Source organism: Bos indicus x Bos taurus, chromosome 4 (genome assembly GCF_003369695.1).
Source record: "Bos indicus x Bos taurus breed Angus x Brahman F1 hybrid chromosome 4, Bos_hybrid_MaternalHap_v2.0, whole genome shotgun sequence".
Lineage (NCBI taxonomy): Eukaryota > Metazoa > Chordata > Mammalia > Artiodactyla > Bovidae > Bos > Bos indicus x Bos taurus.
The window spans coordinates 40,493,275-40,514,749 of record NC_040079.1 but is presented as its reverse complement, the minus strand read 5'-3'; the positions used below and the strand labels follow the sequence as shown (position 1 = coordinate 40,514,749).

The 21,475-nt window shown below is 40.4% G+C and overlaps 1 long non-coding RNA gene across 1 annotated transcript in view; it reads right to left on the bottom strand.

The window, feature by feature from the left end:
• LOC113891311 overlaps positions 1 to 21,475 on the bottom strand; it is a 75,916-nt gene that overhangs the window by 24,272 nt on the left and 30,169 nt on the right. Inside the window, exon 2 of the long non-coding RNA XR_003510721.1 lies at positions 15,027 to 15,146. This is a non-coding gene — a long non-coding RNA (uncharacterized LOC113891311). The remainder of the gene's footprint in view (positions 1 to 15,026; positions 15,147 to 21,475) is intronic.

Below are 21,475 nucleotides of genomic sequence, written 5' to 3'. Positions count from 1 at the left end.
CTTTATAATTTGGTAAGGTGAGTTAGAGTTGAATATCGTCTTCCAGGAGCCATATGCCTGGAGACATTTATAGAATACCTACTACAGCAATGAAGTCAGTGATGGAGCCAGAATTAAAGCTCAGGGCATCTGAGGATCCCGGATCTGCTCTCAGCCACTTTGCCATAATGGGGATGAATTGAGTCACCAGTGCAAACTCTGGGGGAGGGGACTTAAAATAATTTCTTCTGACTACGCTGCATCTTATCTTGCCACATTGTGGGTGACAGAGCCTGTCCTCATTATCTTATGCCCAAGCATGAGCCCTTGTGTAGGAGAAGTGAGAAAAGTGAAGTCTGGGGTGTGATTTTGATTGTCATGTGGGAAGAGGATGGAAGCAAATTCCCCCTCCCCATGGACCATGGATGAATCCGGGCACTGCATTCTCCTCCCTGCCTGGGAGCTGAAGGTGCAACTCCTACTTCTTTGGCCACAAACACAGATTTTTAGTGACATCAGTTGAGCAGCAGATGATCGGACCTGACTTGTAATTGCATTTTGCTTCCCAGAAACTCTTACCTCCTCACTGTTAAAGAAAATGTCACCACCTTTGGGATCACAGGTATCTTTCTTTGAGGCGATATCCAAATTTTACATCCAAATTCTTAGATATGACCAGCTTCCCAGTTTGGGGTGCAAAATAATGTTTCATTCCTCCTCATATCTAAATCGTATTGACTCCCTATCTCTGTTCCACTGAAGCTCTATCTCTCTTGAGGTACCAAACCAATACTTTCTCATTGGAGGGGATCAGTAGCAATGAAAAACCTGTACAGAAATGGAAAAGGGAAAGTTTGGCCATTTCCCCCGAGGAAGACCCCTTCTCTAGTGTGGTTGTCACTGTATGGTGTTGCCACCAAGACGGGAAACCAAGCTTTCCACTACTCACAAAGCTCTAAGGCACTGAAGTGGACCCTGGCTCCACCTCTGGATCCAGGGTGTGAAAGAAACTACTTCCTCACAGGAAGGATTCTTCTCATCCATGGTTGCTTCACTTCAAGCCAAACCAAAAGATAGGATATAAACCTATCACTTCACACTCTCGCACAGATGGTTTCTCCAGGGCATACTATGATACCCAGACACTGGTCCATAGGGGTCAGAGAAGTTGTGCAGCATGATGAAGCACTCCCCATCAACATGGGCCCTGATGTTGAGTTTAAATTTAGCTCTCCTGGGTTCCCCTTTTCCCATCTGCTGATCTATTTCGGGGCACCCCAGATGTTCAGCAATGTGTGCGTGCTAAGTCGCTTCACTTGAGTCTGACTCTTTGAAGCCCCATGGACTGGAGCTTTCCAGGCTCCTCTGTCCATGGGACTCTCCAGGCAAGAATACTGGAGTGGGCTGCCATGCCCTCCTCCAGGGAATCTTTCCAACCCAAGGATCAAACCCACATCTCTTACATCTCCTGCATTGGCAGGTGGGTTCTTTACCACTATTGCTACTTGGGAAGTCCCAGACCTTCAGAATCCTCTGAAAACTTGGAACCTCAAAACTTCAATTCTTCTCCTTGAAGAAGGCTATTTGGCCTCACTATCAATCTACTGATGATAAGGAGAGGGGCAAGTCTAGCTTTAACCATCTGTAGATCTGATGCCTGACAACTTGCCTTGCCAACAACAAAACCATAATGTGCTTGTCTCACGTGATACTATTTAAAATGACTGTCTATTTTTTATCCGAAAAAAAAAAATCAGGGGACTGTTATGCTGCTAAAATGAGAAATGACTAGTGTAATGTGCTATTTAATGTCAGTTTTCTAAAAAAACAAATAAAACACATTAAACAATCAGGAAAATCAAAAGATTCGCCCCCCTGAACAGTACTGCTGTGAGCAATGTAGTCACCTCGATAGAAGCACTGTTATTGAGGAAGAAGGTGCATGATTTCTGAGAAAACTGAGAATGTAACCGCCAACATAGATGTTCTGAGTACGTTAGAGATCAAGAGAAAGCGTGTTGACTGAATAGTATTGGAGAAGGAAATGGCAATCCACTCCAGTGTTCTTGCCTGGAGAATCCCAGGGATGGGGGAACCTGGTGGGCTACCGTCTATGGGGTCACATAGAGTCGGACACGACTGAAGCAACTTAGTAGTAGTAGTAGTGTGTGTATGTGTGTGTTGTGTGTGTGTGTGTGTACATTCATATATCCCTAACATAAGTATATATATAGTTGCTTCAGTCATGTCTGACTCTTTGTGTCCCCATGGACCATAGCCTGCCAGGCTCCTCTGTTCATGGGATTTTTTAGGCCAGAATACTGGAGTGAGTTGCCATTTTCTTCTCTAGGGGATCTTCCCCATTCAGGGATCTAACTCACATCTCCTGCATGGCAGGCGGATTCTTTACTGCTAAGCCACTTGGAAAGCCCCTATATGTGTCTGTGTGTGTGTCTGTGTGTGTTTGTATATCTATATTACAGCTTTCTTTATTCATTCATCTGTTGATATACCTTAAGGTTGCTTCCATGCCTTGGCTGTGGTGAATAGCATGGCTATGAACACTGGGCTGCATGTATCTTTTTGAATCAAAGTTTTCTCTGGGTATATGCCCAGGAGAAGAACTGTTGAAACTTCTGGAAACTCTATTTTTAATTTTTTGAGGAACCTCCATACTGTTTTCCATAGTTGATGCACCACTTTACATTCTCATCAGCAATGTTGGAGGGTTCCTTTTCTCCACACCCTACTTAGTATTTTTTAATATTATTTGTAGGCTTTTTAATGATGGCCATTCTGAATGCTGTAATAAAAAAGAATGAAATAATGCCATTTACAGCAACATGGATGAACTTACAGATTATCATACTAAGTGAAGTAAGCCAGAAGGAGAATGACAAATATCATATGATATTACTTACATGTGGAATCTTAAAAAATTATACAAATGAACTTATTTGCAAAACAGAAATAAACTGACAGACTCAGGAAACAAACTGATAATTACCAAAGGGGAGAGAGGGGTTATGGTGGGGTAGAGACAAATTCAGAGTATGGGATTAACATAAACATACTAAACAGTTCTCTTCAGTCACTTAGTCATGTCCAACTCTTTGCAACCCCATGGACTGCAGCATGCCAGGCTTCCCTGTCCATCACCAAATCCCAGAGCTTGCTCAAACTCATGTCCATCGAGTTGGTGATACCATCCAACCATCACATCCTCTGTCGTCCCCTTCTCCTTCTGCCTTCAATCTTTCCCAGTATCAGGTTCTTTTCTAAAGAGTCAGTCGTATCAGGTGGCCAAAGTATTGGAGCTTCAGCTTCAGCATCAGTCCTTCCAATGAATATTCAGGACCGATCTCCTTTAAGATGGACTGGTTGGATCTCCTTGCAGTCCAAGGGACTCTCAAGAGTCTTTTCCAACACCACAGTTAAAAACCATCAATTCTTCATCACTCAGCTTTCTTTATAGTCCAACTCTCACATACATACACGATTACTGGAAAAACCATAGCTTTGACCATAGGGACCTTTGTTGTCAGAGTAATGTCTGCTTTTTAATATGCTGTCTAGGTTGGTCATAGCTTTTCTTTCAGGGAGCTAGTGTCTTTTAATTTCATGGCTGCAGTCACCATCTGCAGTGATTTTGGAGCCCAAGAAAATCAAAGCTGTCACTGTTTCCACTGTTTCCCCATCTATTTGCCATGAAGTGATGCAACCAGGTGCCACGATCTTAATTTTCTGAATGTTGAGTTTCAGTCCAGCTTTTTCACTCTCTGCTTTCACTTTCATCAAGAGGCTCTTTAGTTCCTCTTCACTTTCTGACACTTGGGTGGTGTCATCTGCATATCTGAGTTTATTGATATTTCTCCTGGCAATCTTGAACATACTAACATAAATATGTGTGTGTGTGTGTGTGTGTGTGTGTAGGTAAGCAACAAAGTCCCATTGTATAGCACAGGTAACTACATTCAATATCTTATAATAAACCATATTGGAAAAGAATATGAAAAAGGATATGTAGATAAACTTAACTGGGCTTCCCTGGTTACTCAACTTGTGAAGAATCTGCCTACAATGTGGGATGCCTGGGTTTGATCCCTGGGTTGGGAAGATCCCCTGGAGGAGGGCATGGCAACCCACTCCAGTATTCTTGCCTGGAGAATCCCCATGGACAAAGAGGCCTGAGGAGGGGGCTATAGCCCATGGGGGTCTCAAAGAGTCAGACACAACTAAGCACAGCACATAACTGAATCATTTTGCTGTACATCAGAAACTAACATGAAGTTGTAAATTAACTGTACTTCAAAAAAAATCAATAAAAAAGAAAATGTTGACTCTAACATAGCCAGGAAACCTGAGTGCTGGATGAAGAAAACTCCACTTTGGTCTTGCAGAGGATGACTAACAGCCAGACAATGTACAGAGGGACATGAGGCTGGCCTGCCAGGACTAAAGCTAGAAACATTCCACACACACATTTTGTTGACAGACTTAACCTGAACAGTCTGCACCCCACGTGGTTTCAGGTAGGGTGAGATCACACCAAAGGGTTAATATTATATACATTGATGTTTCGCTGTTCACCCAAAGGTTGATAAAGTGTTGCTTTGTGAGTATAATCTGAAGAACATCAGATTCATAATCACTTCTCCTATTCTTGGGCATATGTATTGAGTAAAGTGCAGGTGGAATCACCCATAACACTCTCATGTATTTTCTTTCCTTCCACTTCAAGGAATTTAAATCACATGGGTTAAACTTGCATATGATGTGACTACCCTGTAAGTGGGAAGGGAGGGCATATACATGTGAAGTCTTGCGAAAGTAACATCACACAAGGAAAGGCAATTACTGTCCAGTAAGTGCCAGGAAAAAAATCTACTTCTAAAATAATATTGGTATGGAAACAGGAAATTTATTTTCTGGGTGTTCTCAGTAAGCTGTTAGTCTGAGATGAAGTCAAGGCTACCAAAGAAGAGATGAACACAGTTTTTGAAATATGCTTGAAAGTGTTTCTAACTCTGGCTTTGAGAGTACCACCCCAGTTTTCCTATTGGACTGGTTCTTCCTTCTCAGTCTCCTTTGTATCTTTCTCTTCATCTTCCCAGCATCGAATGTTGGGATCCCACAAGGCTTAGTTTTTGGATCTCTTCTCTCCTAAATATATGCTTGCTGTTTGCTTGGTGATTTCTTCCATTCTCATGACTTTCTACACTATATACATACATATCTGATGGTTATGCCTTTATATGTACAGACCAGAGCTCCTCTGGCAACTGCAGACCAATTACCCACCTAACATCTCCACTTTGACACAAAGTCATCTCAAGCAAACATATCTAAAGTTGAATTTTTGATTTCTTATTTGCATCATATTTGCTCTTCCTCTACCATATCATCTGTCAATGACATCTCTATTCATCAATTGTTCGGGTCAAATATATGAAATTATCCTTCATTGTCTTTTTCTCTCCCACACCATGTCTAATCCATCAGCAAATCTTATTGTCTGAATATTCAAAATGTATGTACAATCTCAATATCACTTTGGACATTACCCTGATTCAGGTCACAGGCATATCTTGTCTGGTTCATTGCTTTCCTTCCTTAATTGTTCTTTTTCTATTCTTGCCTCCCTTGGACTAGTCTCACAGTGGTCAGAGATACCTTTTAAAGATATAAATCAGATCACATATTTCCTTTGTCCAAAAGTTTCTGATGGTTTCCCATTGAGGCTAGAATAAAATCTCAAGTCTCTCTATGGCTTTCATAATATTCTAGGGTCTGGCCTCTGCTTAGCTAGTTCTTCAACCACATCTCATGCCTTTGGACTTTTCTGTAACTAACTGTAAGTCACTTTGTCCTTTAAGGGTTCCTAGAAGACACTAAGGAGAAGGCAATGGCACCCCACTCCAGTACTCTTGCCTGGAAAATCCCATGGATGGAGGAGCCTGGTAGGCTGCAGTCCATGGGGTCGCTAAGAGTCAGACATGAGTAAGCGACTTCCCTTTCACTTTTCATTTTCATGCATTGGAGAAGGAAACGGCAACCCACTCCAGTGTTCTTGCTTGGAGAATCCCAGGGACGGGGGAGCCTGGTGGGCTGCAGCTATGGGGTTGCAGAGTCAGACACGATTGAAGCGACTTAGCAGCAGCAGAGGAAGACACTAAACCCTTTACTTTCTGAGAACATTTTCATTTATTTTATTTTATTGTTTATTTTATTTGCTAGTCCCTTAAACCTGGGACCACCACCCTCTGTAGTTTTAGCATAGCTGTCTTCAAGCCCATAAATCTCTCTACAGAGGGGAGACTGTAATTTAAAAAGACAGCGGATTCATTTTGATATTTGGCAAAACTAATACAATTATGTAAAGTTTAAAAATAAAATAAAATTAGAAAAAAAAATAAAAAGACAACCAGGTCTTCATTTACATTTCAGATTCTTAATGTTATGGATCAAACTTATGTTAGGAAGAAGATATAAGGTGCTTAAATCAATTTTATGATTGAATCTTTAATCTAGATATATTTTAGTAATGAAAATATTAGAGAACCTGCCCAAGATGTTAAGAGATATAGATGGAAAATTTACCATAGTGTGGTTGAAGGCAAAGTTTAAGGGGAAATTAAGAAAAAAAAAAACAAATAAAACACATTTCATATTTATAGTGCTTTAAGTTGACACGTCCCAACGAACTAGTTCCTGTGGTTTAGGAAAGACCACTGATACACATACCAAAACAAAACATGTTGCAAAACTTCCGTGTTGGTTCTAATAATAACACAGCTGATTTGTTTAAGTTTTCTAAGTAACATATCTGGGGCACATTCCAAGAATATCATACCCCAACTGAGTAGTATTATGTATGAAGCAATGCAAAGTTCTCAAAATATGCTCAGAAAATGGAACTCTGCATGCCTTTACTAACGAGGTAGAACAAAATAAATGTAAAGATATACTTTAAATGATGAAGATGGAGATTTTAAATAACAGCAACTATTTAAGAATGGAAAAGTCTTACATGAAAGGATTCATAGTAAACATTAAAATCAATAAAGCCTATAGAGTGATTACACTGTGTAATTTATCCATGTAAATTTAGAAACATAATGCAGAAGTCAAAAAAATATAATGGTATGTCATGAAATTCATCATGTAATAATACAATGGATCTATTATCCCAGGTCAATTAATAGCAATTAAGAAGTAAAAAGTGGCTGAAATAGCTCAGTTGGGAGAGCATTAGACTGAAGACGTAAAACAAGGGAAGAGTAGATGAAGTAAAATACACCAAATTCCTTACTATGAATAGTATCAGTCCAAAATTACTGAGAATTTTAGAGATGTGTAATTTTAAATATGTAGCTTGATACTCTATTATGACCAAAGTGGAATTAAAAAAAAATCACAACTTGAAATTTCCTACAGAATAGAAAGAACTTAATGTTGATGTAACTAAGTCCTTGTGATCTGAAAAAAAATCATTTTCGTATTGCAAAAAAAAAAAATGTTTTGCAAAAATAGGAAAACATGTAGAAAAATGTAAGAGTGCTGCAGTCATTAATATGGTCAAATAAAATTAACTAAAAAATAAACTTTGGCATGTGAACTCAGATATAATATTCACAAGGATAAATTAGCATGTATCTATTTACTTTTAACTTAGAAAATAAAAATATGTTCTCTTTTTATATGTTCATAAAACATTTAGAAAACATGAAGCAGAGATTAAGAGACAAAACTTCAACAATTTCCAAATATAAAGATTGTGCAAGATATCAGATCAAAATTCCAGTAAGTTAATTATAAAGAAAATAAGTACATTTCCATGTATTTTTGAGCCCCATTCTCCTTAGTGTCTTTGTGCCTTTGGTTAGCATGTAGTACATAGATTTTAAAATGCCCAGTCATTAGTTTTTTTCCTTCTTCCTTAGTCACAGAACCTCCAATTTTAGTTGGATATTTGGCCAACCAAAATATTCCCTTGCAGCCAGGTCTACATGAGTGACTGCATTCAGGTGAATGACGTGAAGTTACACTAGTGTGCTCACACTAGTGGGCACAACTTCTGGTACATGTCCTCCAAGGAAGGGCTGCTTCTTTCTGTCACATTCCATTTTACCACTGGCTGCTCAGTGGATTGGAGAGCATGAGAGCCTCAACTCTTGGCTGAGACCATGGTAGATAATTCTGAGAGAGAGCAGTTTCTGACCCATGATAGAAAAATAAAACCAAAGTGAATTGTGTGAAGGCATGAGTAGTCAATGGAAAGTAGAAGCGAGGAGTACAGGCTACTCTTTCAAAAAGCTTTGCAGTGAAGCCAGGGAAATATGAGGCTGCCATATGTGGAAGAGTCAAAATTGGGAAAGGGTCATGCCTTTTGGGTGGGATGAAGCAGAACAGTGGAGTATCTGGAATGTTTATATTCTGAGTCTAGGAAAGAACTGCCTTGGAAAGAGAGAAAAATTGAACAGATCATTGCAATAGTTAAAAAATAAAGTTTAAAAGGGGGTGGAATTCAAAGTAAATGGAGAAAATGTTCATCTCCCATGGCAGAAAGGAGAGATACAGACAAATCGAGAAGTGCAGGCTACAGGAATTTAAGGTCCAGCCTCCGATTCTTCCTGAAACTTAGGAATCAAATTGAGTGTGAAGAATGAGGGAAGACATCAAGGTGAGAATAATCCTTACAGGATTAGAAAAATAAGCAAATTATAAATAAGAAAGAACATGGTTGAACATTCCTGAGCTCTCACCTGAGATTAGCCCAAAGAATTCATCATCAGTCAATGACCAAAGCAATATGATTTTCTCTAGCAGTGCATCAAGCCTTAGAAATTGGAGCCAGAATGAATCATTAGGCTTTTGTAGAATAGATTATTTGCAAGACTTACATAGCAGATGATCAAAGAGTTGGTGGAAATGAGTGGGCTGATGACAGTGTGGTTGAAATAATAAACCATGAAGTCCAGACAAGTAAGGAAATAAACTGAAATGGGCGTGGGGGGAGTGGAGAGTCTGATTAAACAAAGACAGGGCGGGGGTGGGGGTTGTCTACGCTTGGTCGTGTTGACAGTGGAGCGTGAGCATGATGATGTCTGTTGGGTGGCGATAAAAAGAGCGAACTTGGTGGTCCACAGAGGGCATTAAGGAGGACAGAGTGGAACAGAGAGGTCAAGGGGTGACAACGGGTGAAGGAAAGCAGAGAGAGGGAGAAAGTGGGCAGGCTTATGAGGCTGACTTAGGAAATGTGGCATCCAAATGAAGTTGAAATCATGCAGTTTGGAAGGAAAAGGTTTAAAGAAGAAAATTGGTCCAGGGGCAAACTCTGTTTCAGAGGTCATGGTGGTAGACCAAAAATGAATGGCATAGAGACATTAAGTCACTGGGAACAAGACAGAAGGCCCACCAGCTAACAAAGTCAGTTCAGTTCAGTTCAGTTCAGTCACTCAGTCATATCCAACTCTTTGTGACCCCATGGACCACAGCACACCAGGCCTCCCTATCCATCACCAATTCCCAGAGTTTACTCAAACTCATGCCCATTGAGTTGGTGATGCCATCCAACCATTTCATCCTCTGTTGTCCCCTTCTCCTCCCACCTTCAATCTTTCCCAGCATCAGGGTCTTTTCAAATGAGTCAGTTCTTCACATCAGATGGCCAAAGATTTGGAGTTTCAGCTTTAATGTAGGTGCTTCCAATGAACACTCAGGACTGATTTTCTTTAGGATGGACTGGTTGGATCTCCTTGCAGTCCAAGGGACTCTCAAGAGTCTTCTCCAACACCACAGTTCAAAACCATCAATTCTTCAGTGCTCAGCTTTCTTTATAGTCCAACTCTAACATCCATACATGAATACTGGAAAAACCATAGCCTTGACTAGATGGACCTTTGTTGACAAAGTAATGTCTCTACTTTGTAAAATGCTGTCTAGGTTGGTCATAACTTTCCTTCCAAAGAGTGTGTCTTTTAATTTTATGGCTGCAGTCACTATTGGCAGTGATTTTGGAGGCCAAAAAATAAAGTTTGTCACTGTTTTCACTGTTTCCCCATCTATTTGCCATGAAGTGATGGGACCAGATGCCATGATCTTAGTTTTCTGAAAGCTGAGCTTTAAGCCAATGTTTTCACTCTCCTCTTTCACTTTCATCAAGAGGATCTTTAGCTCTTCTTCGCTTCCCGCCATAAGGGTGGTGTCATCTGCATATCTGAGGTTATTGATATTTCTCCAGGCAGTCTTGATTCCAATCTGTGCTTCATCCAGCCCAATGTTTCTCATGATGTACTCTGCATATAAGATAAATAAGCAGGGTGACAATATACAGCCTTTCCCTGTTTGGAACCAGTCTGTTGTTCCATGTCCAGTTCTAACTGTTGCTTCCTGACCTGCACACAGATTTCTCAAGAGGTCAGGTGGTCTGGTATTCCAAACTCTTGAAGAATTTTCCACAGTTTGTTATGGTCCACACAGTCAAAGGCTTTGGCGTAGTCCATAAAGCAGAAGTAGATCATTTTCTGGAACTCTCTCACTTTTTTGATGATCCAATGGATGTTGACAATTTGATCTCTGGTTCCTCCGCCTTTTCTAAAACCAGTTTGAACATCTGGAAGTTCACAGTTCACATAACTGTTGAAGCCTGGCTTGGAGAATTTTGAGCATTACTTTACTTGTGTGTGAGATGAGTGTAATTGTGTGGTAGTTTGAGCATTCTTTGGCATTGCCTTTCTTAGGGATTGGAATGAAAACTGACCTTTTCCAGTCCTGTGCCCACTGCTGAGTTTTCCACATTTGCTGGCATATTGAGCACAGCACTTTCAGAGCATCATCTTATAGGATTTGAAATAGCTCAACTGGAATTCCTTCACCTCCACTGGCTTTGTTCATAGTGATGGTTCCTAAGGTCCACTAGACTTCATATTCCAGGATGTCTGGATCTAGGTGAGTGATTGCACCATTATGATTATCTGGGTCTTGAAGATCTTTTTTGTACAGTTCTTCTGTGTATTCTTGCCACTTCTTCTTAATATCTTCCGCTTCTGTTAGGTCCATACCATTTCTGTCCTTTATTGAGCCCATCTTTGCATGAAATGTTCCCTTGGTATCTCTAATTTTCTTGAAGAGATCTCTAGTCTTTCCCATTCTATTGTTTTCGTCAATGTCTTTGCATTGATCACTGAGGAAGGCTTTCTTATCTCTCTCCTTGCTATTCTTTGGAGCTCTGCATTCAAATGGGTGTATCTTTGCTTTTCTCCTTTGCTTTTTGCTTCTCTTCTTTTCTCAGCTATTTGTAAGGCCTTCTCAGACAGCCATTTTGCTTTTTTGCATTTCTTTTTCTTGGGGTGGCCTTGATCCCTGTCTCCTGTACAATATCACGAACCTCCGTCCATAGTTCTTTAGGCACTCTGTCTATCAGATCTAATCCCTTAAATCTATTTCTCACTTCCACTGTATAATCATAAGCGATTTGATTTAGGTCATACCTGAATGGTCTAGTGCTTTTCTCTACTTTCTTCAATTTAAGCCTGAATTTGGCAATAAGGAGTTCATGATCTGAGCCACAGTCAGCTCCAGGTCTTGTTTTTGCTGACTGTATAGAGAGTCTCCATCTTTGGCTGCAAAGAATATAATCAGCCTGACTTCAGTGTTGACCATCTGGTGATGTCCATGTGTAGAGTCTTCTCTTGTGTTGTTGGAAGAGGGTGTTTGCTATGACCAGTGCGTTCTCTTGGCAAAACTCTATTAGCCTTTGCCCTGCTTGATTCTGTACTCCAAGGCCAAATTTGCCTGTTACTCTGGGCAAATTTGTTTCTTGACTTCCTACTTTTGCATTCCAGTCCTGTATAATGAAAAGAACATCTTTTTTGGGTGTTAGTTCTAGAAGGTTTTGTAGGTCTTCATAGAACCATTCAACTTCAGCTTCTTTAGCATTACTGGTCAGGGCATAGACTTGGATTACCTTGATATTGACTGGTTTGCCTTGGAAATGAACAGAGATCATTCTGTCATTTTTGACATTGCATCCAAGTACTGCATTTTGGACTCTTCCATTGACAATGATGGCTACTCCATTTCTTCTAAGGGATTCTTGCCCACAGTAGTTGATATAATCGTCATCTGAGTTAAATTCACCCATTCCAGTCCATTTTAGTTCACTGATTCCTAAAATGTTGACGTTCACAAGCTAACAAAGTGCTTCTTGTCAATATCTTTCAGAATTCCTTTTGTAAATGTAAAACCCGCAACATGTGCACCATGAGCTCCATTAAATAAACCATTTTTAGAAAAATTTCAGATGATGATCAGATCACTGTGAATGAGATAGGTTGAGTTCTCCCAGTTATTCTTACTTTTCCCAGTAATAATTCCATTTTAGTTGTTAAAACAAAGCCCTACCAAGACCTCTGTGCTTTTTTTACTTTCTCTTGTTCCAGTAGAGGGCACTCAAAGCTCAAAGAAATGCATACCATCATTTTCACAGCAATGGTTGTTTTATCTAATTAAAGCTCATATTTAAATGAAAAAAAGAAATTCTGATTTAATAAGACAAATACCAGTCATGCTTGCATACGTCACTAAAATGAGATGAGATCTTAGAAGTGACTAAATGAGGACGTGCCTCCCCAGACAGGCTTCTTTCATTTCCACTCAGCACATACTGAAAGTAGAAAGGAAATCCTCTTGTCTAAGAAACAGGATGAGCTTTCAAAATTCATGTCTGCCTTGGACCCCTGATTCTCAGTTCCATTTTCATTCTCATGTGACTTTGAGAGAGGTTTTAAAGATGTCTGGAAATCATCTGGTGGACTACGGGAGAAATATCCTTCCATGGAATAATCTGAGAAAGAGCTGATTAGAGAGAAGTGACTTTAAAACCCGAGAAACCTCCTATTGGCAATTCTGTATGACCAATCAGTGAGGTCTCTAAGACTGAGGTTGCAGCCTACTGTGCACGGCCCACGGAGCTTCTTAGGGAAGTTTCCAGAAGACCTTGTGCTCTAGAGAGTTATGAAAATGCAAGTATTGTGAATACTTGAGGGGGGACTATTTTCCAAGCAGAAGACTAACTTTGTGTGGCTCTGGTTGCCAATTTGGCAGAATGCACAGTGGAAGATGTGAACAGTGGTAACGTAGCTGTCAGCATTTCATCAAAGATTCTCCTGGAGGAGTTAGACCCTGGGGTCAAATGATTCTCCAGCTCTCTTCTTTGCCACAGAAGCCTGCCATGATCCAAACATAGCAGCTTTTCCAAACACAGAGGACCTTTTGGTTTGGCTTTACACATCCTATGTCGGAATGAGGGTTATTTGCAGGAAGTGAATGGAACCACTCCCAGCCTCCTGAAACGGTGGTGATCCATCAATACAAATTAGCTTCTTAGGTAGAGTTCAGGCTGCTAACAGGAAGTGAGAATTCACTCCAAAAAAGTCTTTTTGGCAGAGACAGTGGATCTGGCATTATAAAGAATATGTTATGAGTTTATGACTTATTTATAACAGATTTTGTAAAGCACTTGTTGCTAGACTCTGCAGCTTTACTGTTTAAACAACTCCCCTTTATCTGCCCCCACCCTCACCAGGCACACAGCCCTCACAGCACTCATAAACTCAGTCTTGTCTCCTCTGGAGTACCTTCACTCTGGGGCTCTTCAGTTGTGTTTTAAATGTGTTAATTCCCTTATGCTTGGGATGCAAATGCCAGTGGGGCAAAAGTCTCGTGAAGCTATGCAAAATGGAGATATTTTTAAAAGTACTTTCCCTTTCTCCTAATACAGTGGCAGTACAAGATAACGGATTTAGAATTTAAGACCTGGAGGGTGTGCACTCATCAATAATGAAAATCAAACAACTTTAAGACCATGGGGTTAAATATATAATGTGTTTTTATGGCTTGGTTCTAACTGTTGGGCATGTCTAGCCTTGTCAGATATTGCTGACAGGTCAGGAGGTAGCTGTCTCATTTTTCATTCTTTTTTCTCAGTTTTCTGACATTTGCTTGATTTATAGTGGTAGGCAATAAATTATACTAGTTTGAATCTAGTTTCTAACCCTCTGGCTAAGGATTTCCCATTCCCTGGTTAGGCAAGCTAAATATTTTATTTAAAATAACATCAAAATCATAATAAGAAAATCATTCAAATGAAATTAAATTCCAGTGAATTTAAATAAGCAAGCAATTCCCTATATGACAGCATAGTAGAGTGGAAAACACATAGTCCTGTGAGCAATCTTGTTTCTATAACAAAGGCAAGCCTCATCTGAGTGCTGAAGAATTGAGGCTTTCAAACTATGGTGTTGGAGACTCTCCAGAGTCCTTTGGACAGCAAGGAAAACAAACCAGTCAGCCCTAAAGCAAATCAACCCTGAATATTCACTGGAAGGACTGATACTGAAGCTGAAGCTCCAATACTTTGGCCACCTGCTGTGAAGAGCTGACTCACCAGAAAAGACCCTGATGCTGGGTAAGATTGAAGGCAGGAGGAGAAGGGGACGAAAGAGGATGAGATGGTTGATGAGATGGCATTACCAACTCAATAGCCGTGAGTTTGAGAAAACTCTGGGAGACAGTGAAGGACAGGGAAGCCTGGCGTGCTTCAGTCCATGGGATTGCAGAGAGTTAGACACGATTTAGCAACTGGACAACAACAAGCCACATCTTCTCTGAGAGTCTGAGTTACTCTTTCTCCAACCCAAACAAATAATATCAAGATTCTGTGCCTCTGGGAATGACTTTTGTGTCACTTAGGACACATTCAGCTGCAAATAACAAAAGACAGAACTGAAAGTGACTTAAAGATGTGTATGATCTTATTTCACAGGATGTCTGGGTACTGGCTAATCCCAGGAAAGTTGATTCAGTAGATCAATGATGTCAGCTGTCCGGCAACAGTCTTGGCTTTTTCTTCCTCAAGGTCACAAGGTGACTGTACCCAGTATCACATCTGAGTGACACTTAGAGACAAGAAAATATGTATTTTTGATATTTCCATTTTCTTAGGGGAAAGGAAAACTTTTCCAGAAGTTCCAGACTTTACTTACTGGCCAGAATTGTGCATTGGGTCCATCTTTTTGGCAAATCAGCAGTCCAGGAAAGAATGACCATGTTTGGCTGGATCAGTCAGCACTGACCCCTGTGGCAGGAGGAAATCCCAGCTTGCCCTGGAATATAAGGCGAACATGAAGGAAAATCAGAGTTCAAGGTTCAGTATCCCACTGAGGTGATAGCAGCAGGTCTTAAGTAGGTGCTGGGCAGTGTCTGTGGATTCCTCTCAAGCTCTGTTTGCATGTAACTGTGTATACAGACTCACTAGCTTGTAGGTTTCAGAGTAACTTGAAAGCACAGTAAAATTTCAAACAACAGATTTTTCTGTCCAACTAAATATACTTCCATTAGCTACTACACAGTTTGAAAACCCTCCTCTTTGAATACATTTGCTGTTTGTTCAAAGCACTTAGGAGCACGTATTACATTCTCAAGCAGGATCTCCTACACCTACGGAATTTAATTGAATCCTTGTAACTAGCGACTGAAAATGCGTGGCACTCCCTAATATAGATTATGGGGGAAAACTGCTCCCTTGCTATTCCTCTAGCCTTACTAAGTGGTGATGGTGAGAGAGGGAAGAAAAGTGCAGTGTTGCTTCTAGAACTCTTCATGGTCAAATTGTAAAGTTCACACAATTACGTTAAAAAACTAATGGAGTATAGCTGTTTTAGTATGTTGTGTCATTTTCTGCTGTACAGCAGAAGTGAATAAGCCGTAGCTATACATATATCCCCTCTTTTTTGGATTTTCTTCCCATTTAGGTCACCACAGAGCATTCAGTAGAGTTCAGTGCGCTATAGAGTAGGCTCTCATTAGTTGTCTATTTTATACATAGCAGTGTGTATATTTCAATCCCGATCTCTCAATTCATCCCACTTCCCCTTCCCTCCTTGGTGTTCATTTGTTTGTTCTCTTGTCTATATCTCTTTCTGCTTCACAAACAGGTTCATCTCTGCCATTTTTATAATTCCACATACATGCATTAATACATGTACGATATTTGTTTTTCTCTTTCTGACTTACTTCACTTTGTATGACAGTCTTTAACTCTATGTCTTTACAAATGGCACAGTTTTATTCCTTTTAATTTGCTGAGTAATATTCCGCTGTATGTATGTGCCACATCTTCTTTATACATTCTTCTGTTTATGGAGATTTAAGTTGCTTTCATGTCCTGGCTATTGTTGCCCTTGGCATTGGATAATTTCCTTCCAGGAAGATGTAGAAGATACCCTTTATGAGGTATTTTCTGTCCTTTATGTTTCAGGGAGCCTCTTAGTTCAAGATGGTTTTGTCCATGACTAACGTGATGGTCTTTCTTCCCTTCTCTTCATGTGGATGGTAACTGTTAGGGAAATTAAAATGGAGGAACTCTTGTTCAGGCTTCAGGAGCAGGAAAGCAGGCCTCTGACCTTTCTTCTGGCCTGCCTGGACACTGCCCAGATTCAACGCCTGACTGTAAACACAGCTAGTCAGGTAGCACTTTAGATAAGAAAGGTAGTGGGCCCTGGAATTCTTGAGCCCCTGGAGGTCTGGTCAACCACACCTGGGAGTTTAATGAAATCCTATGACTCACAACATAAAACAAACAGCATTGTAAAAATGTTAAAGTAAAACCAGACCTTCAGTTTTGTGTTCAAACTGATGGTGATACAGTTTGTGGCCTGGAATTATAACAGGGAGCCCCCAGAATTGCAATTTGCAAACTCACTCATAAAATAGATACACTGCATGGGACTCTTTCCCAATTGGAACTCCAGATTGCTGTTATTCAGGACTTCCCAGCACTGTTTTTAAGTGTGGATATTGGTTGGCCTAATTTAATGAGGTATATGTGGTTACTTATTTCTGTTGTTTCTATTTCTCTCTTCTTTTAATGACTGTATATTGAAATTAAGTCAATTAATCCTCTGTTAAGGGCCTTCCTGTAGCTCATATGGTAAGGAATTTGCCTGCAATGCAGAAGACCCATGTTCGATCACTGGGTGAGGAAGATCCTCTGGAGAAGGGAATGGCAACCCACTCCAGTATTCTTGCCTGGAGAATCCCACAGACAGGGGAGCCTGGTAGGCTGCAGTTGGTAGGGTCACAGAGTCAGACATGACTGAGCAACTAGCACCACCACCCATTCTCTATTAAGTATTAAAATTGTTTATTGTGTGTAATGAATGGTTTTCTTTCTTTCTTTCTTTCTTTTTTAATTAATCCTTTGAACCTGAAAGGAAAGTAAAACTTTAGGCAAAACAATAGTACCAATGAAACCAGGGATCATTTCTGAGCAGCATAAATGTCAGGGGACTGCCACCCTTTATTTTCATCACTGCTGCTGCTGCTGCTGCTAAGTCGCTTCAGTCGTGTCCGACTCTGTGCAACCCCATAGACAGCAGCCCACCAGGCTCCGCCAGCCCTGGAATTCTTCAGGCAAGAACACTGGAGTGGGTTGCCATTTCCTTCTCTAATGCATGAAAGTGAAAAGTGAAAGGGAAGTCGCTCAGTCGTGTCTGACTTTTCAGGACCCCATGGACTGCAGCCTACCAGGCTCCTCTGTCCATGGGATTTTCCAGGCAAGAGTACTGGAGTGGGTTGCCACTACCATTCTCCAAATCCCAATAAATTGATGGAGTAAATTACTTGGAAGACCATTTTTACCTCTGGCTTTACTATATCGTCTGAAATATTTCTGTTCCTGGGCATGAAGCAAAAATGAGGCTTTTCTGCTGGCATGAGGCTGGAGTTCCTTCTCAACCAAGTCCAACTGAGATGGAACTGCAATGTGAAGTTCTAGGAGATGGTCATGCTGCAAGAGCAACTACGCTCATAAATGATTAGAGGGATGTCCGAAATACCAAAAGGAGAATCAGGCTGTTCTCAACATTCAGAGGAGTAGGGCAGAGGTGGCTGCCTGTTTGGAATGGATCCAAAAATTCATAGCCAATATAATGTGAGCAAGAGAAAGCCCACTAGGATCAAGGGCACAGGCAGAGAGAAGAGGACCCAGCAACTGTTGCTCATCAGGTCCTTGAGCCTGGTTTCACCAGGAACATTGTAGATTGAGTCTTCCAGATCATTCATAACATCAATTTATTGGGGTTTTAAGAAGGGCAGTGATGAAAATAAGACTACATTTTAATTTTTTAAAAATTTAGAGTGTTTCATTTGTATCATTTTTTTTAGATTCCACATATAAGTGATATCATATGGTATTTGTTTTTCTCTATCTGACTTACTTCACTCAGTGTGACAATCTCTAGATCCATCCAGATTGCTGCAAATGGCACTATTTCATTCTTTTTAATGGCTGAGTAATATTCCACCACATATATATATATATATATGTACCACATCATCTTTATCCATTTCAAAGGAGTAAGTCAAACCTGTATATTTTCACCCTGTTTATTTAACTTATGTACAGAGTACATCATTGGAAATGCCAGGCTGGATGAATTGCAAGCTGGAATTAAGATATTGCTGGGAGAAATATCAATAACCTCAGATATGCAGATGATACCACAGTAATGGCAGAAAATGAAGAGGAACTAAAGAGCCTCTTGATGAAGGTGAAATAGGAAAGTGAAGAAGCTGGCTTAAAATTTAACGTAAAAAAAACTAAGACCATGGCATCCGGTTCCATCACTTCATGGCAAATAGATGGGGAAAAATGGAAACAATGACAGATTTTATTTTCTTGGGCTCCAAAGTCACTGCAGATGATGACTGCAGCCATGAAATTAACAGACACTTTCTCCTTGGAAGAAAAGCTATGAGAAATCTAGACAGTGTATTAAAAAGTAGACACATTTCTTTGGTGACAAAGGTCCCTATAGTCAAAGCTATGATTTTTCCAGTAGTGATGTACGGATGTGAGAGTTGTACCACAAAGAAAGCTGAGTGCCAAAGAATTGATACTTTCGCAGTGTGGTGCTGGAGAGGACTCTTGAGGTTCACTTTGACTACAAGGAAATCAAGCCAGTCAATCCTAAAGGAAATCAACCCTGAATATTCATTGGAATGACCAATGCTGAAGCTGAAGCTCCAATCCTTTGGTCACCTGATGCAAAGATCCAACTCACTGGAAAAGACCCTGATGCTGGGAAAGATTGAGGGCATGAGGAGAAAGCAGCAGCAGAGGATGAGATGGTTGGATGCCATTATTGACTCAATGGACATCAGTTTCAACAAACTCTGGGAAACAGGGAAGGACAGGGTGCTGCATCCATGAGGTCACAAAGAGTCGGACATGACTGAGTAACTGAACAACAATAACCGTCAGTGGGCATTTAGGTTGCTTGTTTACTACTTCCTGATATTTTACTTAAGAGCTGTATTACCAGAAGTAATTCACTGAAGCCTCCCAAAGCCTAGTTTACTCATTCATGAAATGAGGACAACAGTAGGACCCACTCACTTCCTCAGAGTGGTGGTGACAGGGGAAGGATTGGTGTAAAACTCACACTAGGTCCTCCATGTTGCCCATGATTTGGAAAAATTCTAAGCCTTAACCACATTCAATGCACCATTTTTTATTTATTACTGCAATCTCAAGATTTTCAAGGATGTATCATGCAGCACAAGGAACATAGCCAGTGTTTTAGAATAACTGTAAATGGACCATAACTTTTAAAATCATGAATTACTAGATTGTAGACCTATGATTTATATCATATTACTGTAGATAGACTATACATCAATAAAAAATAAAATAAAAATTGACAAATTTTATTAGATAACTTTCTCATTTTATTGAATTTTCTCTTTCTTTGATTATGAGTTGGATTAAATAGTCTTTCATAAATGAAAAAAAAAGATTTTATTACAGGGAAAATTTTACTTATGTGTTAGTTTTCAGGCTTCAGCTAACTTTTTAAAGAAAGTTCTGGTCTCTCTGTCTAGAAAAGCACTGTTTCCGTGAACACACAGTAACCTGTTCAGGGCACTCATCTCAACCATAAGCAGAGGAGCTTACCTGCTTTCTTTGAGTCTCTGTTCCCACATCCACCTCACTAGTTAATGGATGTGTGTGCATGCTAAGTCACTTCAGTAACTTCACTCTTTGCAACCCTATGGACTGTAGCTTGCCAGGCTCTTCTGTCTATGGGATTCTCCAAGCAAGAAAACTGGAGTGGATTACTGTGCTCTCCTCCATGGGATCTTCCCTACCCAGGGATTGAACTGGAGTCTCTTACATCTACTGTATTGGCAGGTGGGTCCTTTACCACTGAGCCAGCTGGGAAGCCCAGTTAATGGATATCAGTAGGAATTTAATTAATTTTAATATCAAGGATGTTTTCCTGTTGAGGAGTTACTTAAAAAATTCCTAAAATGTAAGAGTGAATTTCTTTTAGCCTATATTACCTGCCACTAGGAGAGTTACCTTGGAAAGGGAAGGCTTTCCAGGTCATGTCCAAGGTAAATCATTTTGGAATTCAGACATCCCACAAGGCTGATCCTATTATGCTGTAAGAGGAAGAACTCATGCTGGCAAAGAAAGCATAGAAACTGCTGGATAATAGATCCTAATTGATTGACTTTAATGTCCACCTAAAACGTGCTTTGCTTATATGTTGCATTAAAGCATCTGCCTACAATGCAGGAGACCTGGGTTCAATCCCTGGGTTGGGAAGATCCCCTGGAGAAGGAAATGACAACCCACTCCAGTATTTCATGCCTGGAAAATCCCATGGACCAAGGAGACTGGTGGGCTACAGTCCATGGGGTCACAAAGAGTGGGACACAACTGACCGACTTCACTACTAAAACGTGCTTTGCTTATATGTTGCATTTACTCACACCTAAGTGCACACACACTCAAATCCCTCTACATGGGCTCATGTGCACGAACATGTGCCACTATACTGGGCATCTTTGAAGAGCCTTCTCTCGGCAGAAGGGTGACTTTGGAAAGCCAGCTCATTCTCTTGTGGACTTCTTTGTTACTAGCAGCAAACTCAGCCACTGTGCAACCACAGAGTCGGAAAGTCTCTGGATCCAACCCTCTGGATTCGCAGTCTTACGTCTTAGCATAATTCCCAAAATTTAGGAAAAAAAATAGTAAGTGGAAAACAATTTTTTTTTTCCATAATGAATGGATGCAAACCAAACTCAACTTATACCTAGGATCCAGGAACATGTTCTTGGACTTGGTTACCTGGAAACAAGTCATTTGAAGCAGGGTCCTCCCAGCATGACTGCTTAACCACCATCACGGTGCGGGTACATGTACAAGACAAGAGACTCACAAAGAAAATGGAAACATTCAAGGATACGGTTGGAAAAATTTCCTTTGACTGTGCAGCCAGTCAAGCCATGGAATAAATTACTTGGGGAAACATCTGTGGCTTCCTAAATAGAGGCGTTCAGGAGAAAAGGGAGATGGAACACACACCCCCATTGTCATTATTAAGCAGCATTTATTGAGTGTGGACAGGGTACGCGGTAGCTT